Genomic DNA, 12,706 nt, shown 5'->3' on the forward strand with positions numbered 1-12,706 from the left:
GCGAAGTGACTTGCCCAAGGTCACACAGCTAAGTCTCTAAGGTTGGATTGGAACTCAGGTCATCCTTACTCCATGGCAGCTAGGTGGCACAGTGGACAGAGCACTGGGCCTGAAGTCAGGAAAACCTGAGTTCAAATCTGACCTCAGACATTTACTAGTTGAGTGACAAGTCACTTCGCCCTGTTTGCCTCAGTTTCCTCATTTGTTAAATGAACTGGAGAAAGAAAGGGCAAACCACTCTAAAATCTTTGCCAAAAAAAAAAAAGAAACCCAAATGGGGTCACAGAGAGTCAGACCCAACTGAACAACAACATCCTGACTCTGGGCCCAGCCCTCTCTCAAGTCTATTTTTGGGCCGAACCAGGAAGTACAGAGGGACCCCAGCTCCATCTTCCAAAAAGTAGTTACGTGAAGGCCTGGGCGCCCCAGGAAATTGAGCACAGGTGAGGGGAGCACTCCCACAACGGCAGAGCTCTTCCAGGTCCCGGGCTGCCCCAGGCCAGACTCTCAGGACCCTCTGTCTCTACTATCAAGTCAAGAGGCATTTATGCAACTCCTTCTATGTGCCAGGCATAGTAACATGTTAATATGTTAAATGATGGAGAGGGAAAGGAAAAAATACAATCCCTGCCCTCAAGAATCTGACACCCTAATGGGGCAACATCAGACCAGTGAGTATATACAATGTATAGACTACATATGTAGTATTGTATATATAGGACAGGATAAATGGGGGGGGGGGCGGTTCAGAGGGGAAGGACTAAGGAGGACTGGGAAAGGTGAGGCTTTGGCTGAAGGATGCAGAGACGGAGGGGGGCATTCCAGCCTTGAGGGACAATCAATGCAAATGCCTCGATTTGGGAGGAGGAGGGTCTTACTGGAGGAGCAGTAAAGAGGCCGATCCTGGTGGTGATGGGGAGCCAGGGACGGTGATTGAGTCGGGTTGGGTTGACATGATCAGACCTGTGGAAAATCACTTTAGGGGCTGAATGGAGTTTGGATCAGAGTGGGGAGAGACCCCCCCAGCAGGCTAATGCAATAGTCCAGACACGAGGTGAGGGAGGGTCTGCACCAGGGGGTGGCACACAGTGTCAGAGGAGAAAAGGGGGTGTATTAGAGAGATGTTATGGGGACAGCTGGTGGTGCAGTGGATAGGGTCCTGGAGTCGGGAGGACCTACCTGAGTTCAAATCTGGTCTCAGACACTTGACACTTACCAGCTGTGTGACCTTGGGCAAGTCACTTAAACCTAATTGCCTTGCCAGAAAGAAAGGAAGGAAGAAAAGAAAGATGGAAGGAAGGAAGGAGGAAGAAGGGAAGGAAGGAAGGGAAAAAAAAGATGTTGCAAAAGCTACGTAGCCAAGAAGGGACCCCAAGCTTGAGGCAGGACAAGGGGACCCTGACTGTCCCACCCCTGGAGCTACAATTTCTTTGCATTCCTGACTCACACTCCAGAACGGCAGACCCTGGTTCCACAGAATCCTTTTTCCCCTTTTCCAATTAACCTAAAGTGATGATCTCACCGTGCAATTTGCTTTCTACCGGCCTCGGTTTGTTCCGTTGCAAAATTGGGAGAGCGTGGCGAGGGGAGATAACAGATCCCCAAGCCCCATGCCATCGCAGTGCCCAAAACAGCCCGCTGCCCAGCTAGCCACGAGATGCTCTTCCCGTCTTGGCCACCAGAGGGCAGCACAGGCTCGGAACAGGTTAGTCTCAGCATCAGCTTGGTCCAACTTCAGGACCCGGAGCTCCAGTTTCAGAGAGACCGTAGAAAATGATGCTGCGCACACAGTAGGTGCAAAATAAATGTCACATTTTTAATAGACTGCTAGGATTGGAAAGAGCCTCAGGGATTACTGCCTGGATTGGAACTCTAAGAACCTGAACTCAAATTTTCCAGCTCTGCCATCTGCACAACCTCAGGAAACTCAATTATGCCCCCTGGGTCGCATTCTCCTCATCTGTAAATGGAACGGAATGGCCCCTAAGGTCCGGCCATTGTCTTGTGGAAACTGAGGCCCAGAGAGGCGAGGGCATTCGGTAATGAATGCACAGCTAACAATTAAAAAAACAAACCAGGTCTCCTAACTCCAAGACCAGGGTTCTTTCGGTCACGCCACACTGTTCCCCGCTGATAGAGGAGCATACAGAGGGCTGTATTCATAGAGCTAAGGTTTGCAGTGTGCATTATGGATATTATCTCATTGACAACCCTCTGAAGTAGATGCTATTCTCTCCATTGTATAGATGAGGAAAGTGGGGTTTAAAGAGACCTGGTCAGGGTCACGCAGCTAGCAACTATCTGAGATGGCGCCTTTTTTTTTTTTTTTTTTTTTTTTTTTTTGGTGAGGCTTGGGAGTCCCCGTCTCCTCACCCAAACTGGAAGCGAGCTGCTGACCAGCACAGAAGGTTTGACCGACCTGTTCTGTTTTTCTGGCCTCCCGTGCTTTGTACCTCCTTAGACAGCCTGGTGTTCCCCTCATCCCCCCCACCAGAGAATGGCTACCTGATCTTGTCTACACCTACTGCAGCTCAGACTCTGGAACTCAAGCCATCCCCCAGCGGGGCAGGATCTGCGAGGAACAAAACTTACTCTGGGCCAATTCTTCCCTTCCCCCCCCCCTTCCCCCTTTCTGTCCAGAATGTAAATGTTCCTCCCTGGGTCAGTTACCCAGCAGCCTCAAGAGCCACAATAAACAAACAGGTTCAGAAAGAGAAAGGGGTTTGCCCAAGATTAGGGTCATGCAACAGTTCAGGACCGGATTCCAGCCCTGGACACTCTCTAGGCTGAGCCCCAACCAGGGGTGGGTGGAAGGACCCAGACTAGACACACATCCAATACCAGCACTGAGGCAGTCACCGTCTTGGGGGTGGGGTAGGGCTCAGACTTCCCACCAGGAAGATGAAGGGCTTGGTCTAGTTGGTCCCTTCCAGTGATCAACAGTCTATGAACCCATGAATTCCAATCTCCCAAATCTCAAGTCAGGGCTCTCTCCACTACTTCCAGTTTTCTTCTCTCCCATCACCCCCATGCTGCTGAGTGTCCCCAGAACCCGCCTCCCCAAGTTCAGTGTTCTTCATCCCTTAGTGATGATGGGCTAAGTGGAGAGAGGACATAACTGGCTTCCCCAAAAAGACGGCAAGCCAATTCAGGGATTGAATGTGTAGGGCTCAGTATTATAATTCTCCAGATCTCAATCTATCAGTCAATCAACAAGCCTCTCTTAAATAGAAAAAGAGCATTTAGTGAGTAGTAGCGGTGTTCTAGGTACTATGCTAAACCGGAGAATACAGATAAGAGATAAAGAGCAGATAGTCCCTGCCCTCAAGGAGATTACATTCTAATAAGGGGAAGCAAAGCACCAAGGGAATCTGGAAGGCACCTGAGAGGGAAGGAAGACAGGCAGGTACTGGCTCCGAGGCCAGGCAGACCTTGGTGGTGCCCTCAACAGAAAAGGGGAAGTTTGGTAGACAAGTGGGTTTGTGGGGTGTGAAAAGCAATTGGTTCCGGTTTAGACATACGGATTTTGAAAAGCTTGTCGGATATTCAGCACAAAGCCTCCAATTGGCAGTTTGTGATGTGGGGACTGGAGTTTAGGAGAGAGCCTGGGGCCAGCTATATACATCTAAGAGTCTTGTGCAGAGAGAGACAAGATGATAATTAAACCCAAGGGAGCTGAGGAAGTCTCAAAGAGTGAGCCTGGAGAGAGAGAAAGAGCTTAGGACAGAGCCTTGACAGTCACAGTTAGGGGGAGTGTTCTGGAGCAGAACCTAGTGAGGATAAATGAGGGATGGTCAGACAGCTGGAGTCATAGTATCCCAAAAATCTGGAGAACCCAGAGTATCCAAAAGGAAAGAGCGATTAACAGTGTCAAAAGCTGCAGAGAATTCTAGGAGATTGAGAAGTCTAGAGAGAAGATCATCCAACATGGTGATTAAGAGATTCACTCAGTCAATAAATATTTATTAAGTGCCTACCATAATTCATTTGGAAGAAGAAGAGGTCAAGAATATCAAAGGAATTAATTTTTAAAAATGTAAAAGGAGGGAGATTTAGCAGTACCAGATCTTAAACTGTATTATAAGGTGGTAATTATCAAAACTATCTGGTACCAAGTGGCAAAAAAAGTGGCAAACCCCTCCAGTATCCCTGCCAAGAAAACCCCAAATGGGTTCATGGAGAGTCAGACATGACTCAACAACAACAAAGGTGTTACTATTGTTAAACCTGAAAGTTTGGTTGAAGGAGGCAAACAAGCTAGGTGATAGAAAAATCCATGTTGTTTATTGTTTCCCTTAAAGCATAGCTAAGCTAGCTTACTTGTAGGTACAAGGAGTCAGAGCATAAGCTCTGGCTGCTGAGCAAAGGAATGAGGAAACTTATATACATTATTTTCAGTGGACTCAACAAGCCTGTGTTACCTCACTTTTATGATCCCCATGTATGTTTAACCATGATACAAGAAGAGGATTTTCCTCAATGGAATAGATTTGTAAATACAATAAGATAAGAGTGTTGACAAGGGGCAGTTGAAGTATATACCCGTAGAATATTAAGTGAGGTAGTCTCTCAGGATTAGGGTCTCATCCTTTAACAGCTAACAGGGGAGAGAATGTTCTTAGGTCAGCCGGATCTGGTCTTGTTGGCAGAGAAAAGATATTCTCTGAGCAAACTTGAGAGAACAAAGAAGCCCAGGTCCAGCTGATCATTAATCAGGCCCTGGCCCTTGATTGAAATTACAAAAATGATATAAAATGGTATAAAATGTTCCACACCATCTTCCCCCATTTTATGGGGGATGGAGGTAAAATGATTTACCCAGGGTCACACAGATAATACGCATCAGAAACAGAATTTGAACTAGGGTCTTGTTGACTCCAGGTCCAGAGTTCTATCCACTATGCCACCTAGCTGCCTCTGGATCCAGTAAATAAGGAAAAGTTGTAGGTTTGGGAGGGAGAAAGGGAAGTTTGCAGGGGCAGGAGGAGATAGGAACATGACTATTTGTAGAGGACTGGACCTGAACATGGAGAAGTGTCCCACTTCATTGTTGGAGACTAAGGGAGAGAGGAAAGAATGGAAGTGAGAGCAAAGGGTTCTGAAATGAACAGCGGCAAACGGCCGCCATTTTCTCCATAAAGTAAGATTGAGTTGGTTATTCAATATAACAGAGGTAGCCGGATGGCTCAGTGAATAGAAGGCTAGACTTGGAGTCAGGGAGTGCAAATCCTGCCTCAGATACTTAATAGTGTGAAAAATGATTTTTCTTAGTGTTCATTATCAGGGAGACTCAGAGCTTCTCCCATCCCCCTTTCTTAGTAAGTCTAGTTTCTTCTTCAGGAGGACATTAAGATCTAATCTAAATGGGTCTATTCCTGCTCATTGAGTTGCCCGGACAGGTCTGGGAGAATATTCATTCCCCTCTATGGTCAAGACAGGTGATATGGAAATTGGTGTCTCTTTGACCAAGATTAAGTGACCTAACCAAGTCACTTATCCAGGACCTTCTTTTTAATATAGTCCACCTCCCCTGTGTTGATTGCCATCCCTTGGGAACACCTACCCTTCGAAGGGCATACAACCAGTGGTGGGATTCAGCAGGTTCACACTGGTTCAGTAGAACCAGCACCTAATTTTAGGTTGAGTTCAGGGAACCCATTGTTGGGGTGGGGGGGAGCCAGCCTCCACCACATCAGTGGCCAGCAGTGGTGCCTCAGCTAGGTTCCGTGGAGAACCGGTTGTTAATTTATTTGAAACCCACCACCACCACTGCATATAGCTCTGTACCCCCAACCCCTAAGATGAGCCAATTCTAGACTGGACCCCTCCAGGGAGCTTAGTTCTGGACTGTAATTTCCATGCAATGCATGGCACCAGCTTGTAAGAGAAATAAAAACATGCACCCAACCTAATCATTTGTCTCTTTATTAGAACAAAGTCTGGTTTGGGGTTTAGGGGTCGACACTAGCTGTTGTGACCCTGGGCAAGTCACTTAAACCTCTGTTTGCCTCAGTTTCCTCAATTGTAAGATGGAGATAATAACAGTACCTACCTTCCAGGTTGTTGTGAGGATTTAAATGAGAATAAAAATTATAAGGCACTTACATAGGGCCTGGTACACAGTAGGCATTATACAAATGCTTATTCCCTTCTCCCTTTTCCTTCTTTCTTCCTTTCTCTGAAGTTTCAATGAAATTATCAGAGAAGACCAGAAACAAACATTCATATAGTGCGTTACATAAGTTGGAAACCAATGCCAGTTAGCAGGTAGGAAATTCCTCAATGTTCCTCTCTTCAAGTTCCTGGGCAGTCATTGGGACCCTGTGACTGATGACCTAGACGCTCCAATTCCTAAGAGAGGGGGAGGAAGAGAGGAAGGAGAAGCCAAACAGGAGAATGTGGAGCTGGAGGTGAGCACACCACATGGACATGGGGATACCTTGGACCCTGGCATCTGGGGAAGAGGAGGCAAGTGTTCTAGGTGGGGTCTTGGGAGGCAAGCAGGCAGGGTTGCTGGCAAGGAAGCAAAAGCTGAAACATCATAGCAAGAGCCATGACTGAGTTGTTTCATAGGAGGCACATGTGGCAGATCTGGACAACATTGCTGAGAACAGAACCGGTGATTCCTCACCTTCCCGTCCTCAGCTTCACCTCTACTCTCTCACTCCCTTTGTCCCCTCATCTCTCTGTTTTCTTTGAGTTTGTTTTGTTGCTGTTTTTTCTAAGACAAAGTGGTTCGCCACATCAATGATCTGTGCGTGTTTCATATCTAAGGTGCAAATGGGGAAAACTATAGGTGGCAAAGCACACACAGAGAGATTTTACTACTGTTAAGACCTTTCCTGGTATGGGGGCTCAGAGCTAAGCAGAGGAGAATTGTTGATTGAGTTATATCTTGATACATAGATCTGGATTCCTCTAGATGCGTGAGTTTAGTACTTCTGTGGATGGGAGGCTGGGAGAAGCAGAAACTAGACTGTTCCTATTGTTTCCTTCTACCAGCTTGAAAAGAAAACCAAGCCACACCCAAGGGTCAGAGCCTAGGGAAGTGACTAGAGTTAAAGTCTAAGAGAACACCACTACCCACTTGGGGGAAATGATTCTCTTCTTACAAGCATTATAGACCTACCTACCTCAATTCAGCTACTAGACACATTGTTGAACCACTTCAGTCTTGTCCAACTCTTCATGACCTGGGTTCAACCTCAGACACTTATAGCTATGTGAGACCACGGAAAGTAATGATAATAATAATAATAATAATAATAATAATAATAATAATAATAATAATAGCCAGCATTATGTTGTTCTTGTTGTTCAGTTGTTTCAGTCTTGTCCAACCTTCATAACCAATTTTGGGGGGTTTTCTTGGCAAAGATGCTGGGTGGTTTGCCATTTCCTTCTCCAGCTCATTTTACAGATAAGGAAACTGAGGCAAACAGGGTTAAATGACTTGCCCAGGGTCGCACAGCTGGTAAGTGTCTGAGGCTGGATTTGAACTCAGATCTTCCTGACTCCAGGCCCAACGCTCCATCCACTGGGCCAGTCAGCTGATCATATATATTAGTCTTATTTTAGCCCCATAATAGTTCTGTGAGGTAGGTAGTACAGGTATCATTATTTCAGTTTGGCAGATGAGAAAACCAAAGCTCAGGAAGGTAAAATTATTTGTCCATTGTCTCACAGCTCATATGTATTGAAGGTAGAATTTGAACCCAGGCCTTTCTGATTCCAGGTGAAGCATTCCATCCATTACGGGACACTGCCTTTTAGGGGATATAGCATTACTCTCTTCCAACCCTAAAGGGGGAAAAACACACAGGATATAACTGTGTGGGATACGAATTTACGAATCAAAGAATTAAAACAGAGGTGTCTCAAGGTGAAAGTAGAAAGGAAAATTTATTACGATCCCACGGGAAAGGGCAACTCCAGGTACCTCTCAGTGTCAGAGTGCACTGGACACAGAGAATTGGGGTGTTTATATAGGTCTCTACCCACAACACCCCCTCCCAACCTCCTTCCTCTCGGCTTGAAGATGTAAGCTTTGAGGGTACAATCTGGATGCAATAAATCTATCCCAGGGACAATGGCAAAGAACAAATAGTATGGTTATTTTTGACAAGCAGGTGACAGACATAACCTTCCCACCATTCTTATCCCATTCTCCCATCAATCTGAAGTGATAAATCTATCTTAATGACAATGACGATGAACAAATGGTTTGGTTATCTGTGACAGGCAGAAGCCAGTTGTTGGTTACCTCATCTTCACATCTGTGGCAGACTAGCCTTTCCCACCACCCTTGCTTCTGCAACGGATGCCTCCCATCACCCTTCCATCTGTGACAGATATCCCCCAGTACCTTACACCTTGTCTCCCATCATTCTTATACCTAACTGGTCTTGCACGTCTACATTGCACCTGGCTTTCCGGCTTTTCATCCATTCTTCTCCCGAGCTGGGGGTCCCTTATCCTGGGGTCAGTACACAGGAGGTGAGCATCCTGTGTCCTATCCTTACTCTCAGAGGATTTTATGGTTGCTGACTTATTCACCTCAACCCTTCTTTCTTTCAGGCCTCTTGCCCTTAGGTAAATACACAGGATGGCATCCTGTGTCCTATTCTTATCCTTGGGGGCCTTATGGTCACTAGCTTGGCTTATAGAAAGGAAAATATCTAAAAGTAGAGAAATGGGACTCACTATCCTACTTATTTCTATTTATTTAATTTGTCCTTTTTATGAGAGGTCTTCACTCGTTCCACACAAAACTAGCCAAAAGAGTCTAGCTCAGCTTCAGATCAAAGCAGCCCAACTCTCCTGACTCCCACCCAGTCCAGATCTCTACTTCCCTGGAATCATAGGCTCACAGAGCGGGAGAGTGGCAAGGAACCTCAGCTGCCATCTAAGCCAACCCTTGTCTGAAAGGAATTCCATTATAACATGCCTGACAAGTGGTGGACTAGCCTCTGCTAAAAGACCCCCAAGGAGGGGGAAACCCAAGGCCACAGACTATATATGTCACTTTAAGACGAACTCATTGCTAGGAAGTTTTCTCAGATTCGGTGCCTGAATTTGAGCCTCCTTACACCTTCTCCCATGTACTCTGGGCTCTGCCTTATGGGGCCAAACCTCCCTTCAACTGTTATAGGCCCAAGGTACTCAATGAGGTTAAGACTTGCCCAGAGAAACACAACTAGCTAAGCTGGTCCTGGAGCCTATGCATCTTCTTCCTCAATCCAAGTCTTTTAAATGCCCGAGGACAGGCCATGAAGCCAGCATCCCTTAGGACTCAGGGCTGGAGAATCTGATTTCCATCATACTTCAGGGAGCATTTCCCAACTTTTAGATTTAGTAAAACTGCACAGCGAGACCATGAATCTGAATAGGGAACAATTATCCTAGGAGAGAAGGTGGCCCATCCTGGAGGGTCAGGCCCATATATGTGCCCCAGAAGGAACTGGAGGGAGAAAGCCAGCCAACAGGACAGGAGAACCCTGGAGGTCTTTGGGCTGTGCAGGATAAAGACTCGCAGAAAACTATGAAGCCAAGTATGGGAATGAGCGATTGCAGTGGGAAGGGAGGGAGGGCACTTTGCTGAGGGTCCCCACCCTGGGGAGAAAGCCCCTGTTGCCTTATGCTAATTATAGCTCTCTTAATTCCAGTGCCTTCCTCTGTTAATTGTTTCTTATTTATCCTACATATAGCTTGTTTTGTATATGGGGGTACCTTGGACCCCGGCATCCGGGGAAGAGGAGGCAAGTGTTCTGGGGTCTTAGGAGCAAGCAGGCCCATTAGATTGTAGGCATCTGGAGGGCAGGGACTGTCTTTTGCCTCTTTTTGTATCTCCAGTGCTCAGCACAGTGTCTGACACACAGTAGGCATTTAATAAATGTTTATTAATTAATTGATACTGTATCACAGAATCAGAGGTTTAAAGGGAGAAGAGCTGCTAGGGGTTATCTAATCCAACCCCCTTACTTTTAGATAAGAAGACCAGGACCCAAAGCTTTACATCAGAGTCAATCTATTTCTCCTTTTGCCTGAGGCTGGTTTGATGGGAGTGGGGAAGTTTCTTACACAATCCACCCTTAAGCAACGTCCAGGGGGAAGTACAGAGGCTGAGAGCAACTTCCCGCAGAGTAGGCTGTGGGCTGGAGGAGGAGGGTATGTGAGAAATAATCATCTTACCAAAAAATTCCACATGGCCCTCAGTGAATTAAGGAAAGATTTTATTAATCATTCTCCTGCCAGAGATGGCTGGAGCTGGTGACCCATAAGGAGACACGCCCTTCCAGCCAATTACAAAGCTTTCTATAACCCATCCGGATTCGAATCTCCCTCCCTGCACCCCATTGGTCAGGCATTTCAGAGTTGAGAGCCTATCTGAAAACACCTAAACTGCATCCCCAAGCAGGTCTGCACCCCAGCTTATATCTCTCATTTCCACATTTCACACCCCACCCCACCCCACCCCCGCCCCATCAGCATTTTCTTTATTGGGACCCAGGCTATCCAAAAGAAAGACATTATCTAAGACCAAGTCTGAATCAAAGGACCTCATCCTTGGTGGGCCACACCTGGTCTGGCGGCCTTCTCAGAACGAAAGAAGGGGAATCTGCTTTTACATATGCTAATTAACAGGTGGCCAACACGGCGGGGGGGGGGGGGGGGGGGGGGCGCCCCCTACAGAATCAGTTTCTCTCTTACATTAGGATTTCTGTGGAAACAAAATTCAATCATCCCTTACAGGTAGGGGGAAGGTGAGAGATGCCGGCTGCTCTGGTCCTACTCCAAGCCCTATCCTGGTGGAGAATCCAGACAATGTCGCAAACACCATGAGCCCACGAGCAGGCTCAGCCCCTCAGGGCAGAGAGGACCAAGAAGAGGGTTCAACTTTGTTCTTCCAGTCATCTGTGGACATGTAACCTCCCTCAAGGAGAATGGAAGCTCTGAGTGGACAGGAAGGAAACAAAGAGCAGTGAAATCATGTACCACATCTCAGCTGACCCGGCCTCCATCTGAGCATGGAGCACGGTGCCTCCAGGCCAACACCAATCAAACATTTACAAAGCACCTACTAGGTGCCAGGCACTGGGCTAAGCACCAGGCATATAAAAAGAGGCAAAAGACAGTCTCTGCCCTCAAGGAGCTTATGGTCTAACAGGGGAGACAATATGAAAATAAATATAAACAAAGCAAGCTCTATATAGGATAAATAGGAAAGAATTCACGGCGGGAAGAGACTGGAATGAAGAGGGGCTGGGGAAGCCTTCTTGGAGAAGGTGGGATTTCAAAGAAGCCAGGGAGGCCAGTAGTCAGAGGAGAGAAGGGAGGGCATTCTAGGCATTAAAAGCTTAAAAAGACTATCTCTTGCCTTTCTTTGTCTCCCAGGCATTTAGCTCAGAGCCTGGTACATAGTGTTGTTCAGTCTTTTTCAGTCATGTCCAACTCTCTGTGACCCCATCTGAGGTTTTTCCTGGCAAAGACACTGCGGTGGTTTGCCATTTCCTTCTCCAGCTCATTTTACAGATGAGGAAACTGAGGCAAACAGGCAGAAGTGACTTACCTAGGGTCACACATCTGAGGTAGGATTTGAACTCAGATCTTCCTGACTCCAGGCCCCTCAGTCTATCCACTTTGCCCCTTGGAACATAATAGGTGCTTAATAAATGTTGGTTGACTAACTTCCAAATGAGGCTAAGCCAATGAATGAGATTCTGTCATTCCCTCTTGGCGGGCTTTAATTCCATTTCATATGTGATTGGGCAGACCAAGGGTGGGAACCTGAGGCCACATGTGACCTTCTAGGTCCTTGGGTTTGGCCTTTTGACTGAGTCCAAGTTTCACAGAACAAATCCTTTTCTTAAGGTGATTTATGTGAAGTTTGGATTCAATCATAGGGCACTTGAGGACCTAGAGGGCATTTGTTCTGTGAAGTGTGGATTCAAAGGGGTGCACTTGAGGACCCAGAGGGCCACATTTGGCCTCGAAGTCACAGGTTCCCCACCCCTGGGGCAGATTATACCTTACTGTCACTCACTTGGCTCACCACAAAGTCTGGCATGGCCTCTGGCTCCCATATTCATGGGGGCTCATTCTTCTGTCCTTTCTGAGTACATAAGGCTGCAGCCTTATCAAATATTTCTTCATCCAAAAACAGGAAAGAAAAATTCAAAGAAGCAACAGAGAGACAGGTCCCCATTCATGTGTGCCATACTGGCAGCCCACTGGGGAGATAAGCAGCTGGCAGAGGAGAGCTATTGCCCTCCCTCCATTACCTCCCACAGCCATGCTCTTGTCATTGTGGCAGCTTTAGGTGAGAGAGGGCCTGAGACCTTTCTCCCATTCTCCTCCTCCAGTTCTGGTCCAAGCTCATTGTCTATTTGTAGCATCTCTCCAATCTATATGAAGCAAAGGATTAACGGTGAGGACATGATAACATCTGGACTTCGCTGTTGTTCAGCCATGCCTTAGTGACCCCAATGGGGTTTTCCTGGTGCCTCTGGTATTTCCCTGCTTTGTGATCCAGAGTGAGTCAACTCTCATCTCTGAGTTTGAGTTTCTTTATCTATCAAATAAGATGAATATTACACCCCACATGACCCCACAATAATTCTCTCCTGCAGTCCACATCTTCCCAGACTCACAGTAGATCACAAGGTACAGAGAACACAAGATTGTATTCTTCGAATTGTTTGTTTTT

The sequence above is a fragment of the Trichosurus vulpecula genome, chromosome 2, assembly GCF_011100635.1.
Source record: "Trichosurus vulpecula isolate mTriVul1 chromosome 2, mTriVul1.pri, whole genome shotgun sequence".
Classification (NCBI taxonomy): domain Eukaryota; kingdom Metazoa; phylum Chordata; class Mammalia; order Diprotodontia; family Phalangeridae; genus Trichosurus; species Trichosurus vulpecula.